The 2,356-nt window shown below is 48.0% G+C and overlaps 1 pseudogene; it reads right to left on the reverse strand.

Moving 5' to 3' along the window:
* Positions 1–162: 162 nt before the first annotated feature.
* LOC107160884 lies at positions 163–1,378 on the reverse strand (annotated as a pseudogene).
* Positions 1,379–2,356: the final 978 nt, after the last annotated feature.

Genomic DNA, 2,356 nt, shown 5'->3' on the forward strand with positions numbered 1-2,356 from the left:
TTTCTTTTCCTTCTTTATTTTTGATAATTTTATTTATTTATTTGTTTCTTTTTTGTGCTTAGTGATTTGAACCTGCATGCCAGGAGAACTCTAAGTCACATTCCCAGCCCCCCAGCAGATATTTGAACTAATATTTTTTTCTTCACTCTAGTAAAATAGTCTTCATGCTCATTGAAAAATAAAATAAAATGAAACCAAAAGAAATAGAGCTTCGTCTTCTCTTCCTCCTCCTCCTCCTCCTCGTCTTCCTCCTCTTCCTCTTTCTTTTGAGACAACATCTTGCTAAATTGCTTATGGCCTCACTAAGTTACTGAGGCTGGCCTCAAATTTGCAATCCTCCAGCCTCAGCCTCCACAGTCACTGGGATCACAGGTGTGTGCCACTGTGCCGTGCTTAGCAGCAGAGCATTGGAAAGCTTTCCCTCGGAATATCTGAGAAGAAAGCACTCTCCCCCTGAGCAGCACATCCCTGCTGGCTTTCTGGACCAAATCATTCCTGAAGCAGTAGATGAAGGGATTCAGCATGGGTGACACTATGGTGTTGAAGAAAGCCACTTCTTTGTTGAGGGTCAGTTGCCCAGTTTGCGTGGGCTTCAGGTACATGAATATGCAGCTCCCGTAGCTGAGCAACACCACCAGCATGTGGGAGAAACAGGTAGAGAGGACCTTGTTGTGGCCCCCAGATACAGGCAGGTGCAGAACAGTGTGAATGATGCAGCAGTATGACAAAACTGTCACCAGCACAGTGCTGACCAGGGTGCACATGGCCACCAGGAAGCTGACCAGCTGCAGAATCCTGGTGTCATCACACACCAGCTCCAGCAAGGGGGTGCTGTCACAAAAGAAGTGGTTGAGGATTCGGGGACTGCAGAAATTCAGGAAGAACATCCAGGCACACAGCACCCCAAGGACAAAGTCGCTGGTGACCCAGCAGGCCAGCACCAGCCAGCTGCACACCCGGGGCGTCATGAGAGTGGGATAGTGCAGCGGGTGGCAGATGGCCAGGTACTGGTCACCAGACATAACAGCCAGCAGCAAGGACTCCACTGTGCTCAGGATGAAGTAGAGCCCCGTTTGCATAAAGCCCCTGTCACGGGCAATGTTTCTGTGACCAGAGAGGATGTGGGCCAGCATCTGCAGGGTGACCGTGGACGTGAACCCCACCCCCAGCAGGGAGAAATGGCACAGGAAGTAGTACATAGGAGTGCGCAGGCAGTGGTCGGCCAAGGTCAGGGTGATAATGAGCAGGTTGCCCAGGAGGGTCAGCATGTAATGACCAGGAGCACCGTGAATAGAAGGAGCTGGAGCCCTCACACATCTCTGACCCCTAAAAGCTCAAACGCCAGCACGGCAGTGAGGATGGGTTCATGAGGTGCCATTGCCCAGGCACCAGGCTGGGGGTGGCTGCTCTACTAGCCTGGTCCCTGTCTTTGCTCCTGGCCTGTCTTTAGTCTCTTGGTCTCTGTGGCTTTTTGGAAATGCAGAGACAGTCAGTGCCTATCCTTCTGGTCTGTGGAGATGAGACAAGTGACATTTATTACAGTGCTGGTCATGGTGTGAACACCACAGGAATGCTGGCTTATGTAGCCCACAATGACATCACTTCAGGAAGTAATACTTACTTTCATCATGAGAGTTAGCACCTGCTTCCTCCAAGAAGACTGCTATCTGATGAGTAAAAACTTGGTGTGGTGCATACCTGTCATCCCAGTGACTCAGGAGGCTAAGGCAGGAGGATCATCAGTTCAAAGACAGCCTCAGCAAAAGCAAGGCAGTAATCAAGTCAGTGAGACCCTGTTTCTAAATAAAATACATAATAGGACTGGGGATGGGGTTCAGTCGTTGAGTGCTCCTGAATTCAATTCACAGCAACCCTCTGCAAAAAGAAAAACAACAACAACAACCACAAAAAAAGAGAGATATAATTTGGGACACAAACAGGAGACATAAACATACTTGAGCATTTTGTAGTAGTCACATTAAAAGAAACAGGAAAGCCAGGGGCCAGAGCAATCCCCTGTCATCCCAGGAACTTGGGAGGCTGAGGCAGGAGGATCATAAGTTTAAGGCCCTCAGCAACTTAGCGAGACCCTGTCTCAAAATAAAAATAAATTCATAAATAAATAAATAAAAATATTCAGAGGTGTAGCATAATATTAGAAAAACTTTGGGTTCACTTTATAGTGCTGGGGGTGGGGAGAGAGAAAAAGAGTCACTTCTTACTCTAGTGAGTGATTGCTCGTGTATGGTGGGGGTTTACATTCAGAGCACACCTCACTTTCCATGAGCTATAGTTCAAATCTCAACAGGACATGTGCCTCATGGCCACCATATTGAATAGCCAAGGTATGGCCCAT

The sequence above is a fragment of the Marmota marmota genome, unplaced genomic scaffold (genome assembly GCF_001458135.2).
Source record: "Marmota marmota marmota unplaced genomic scaffold, marMar, whole genome shotgun sequence".
Taxonomy (NCBI): domain Eukaryota; kingdom Metazoa; phylum Chordata; class Mammalia; order Rodentia; family Sciuridae; genus Marmota; species Marmota marmota.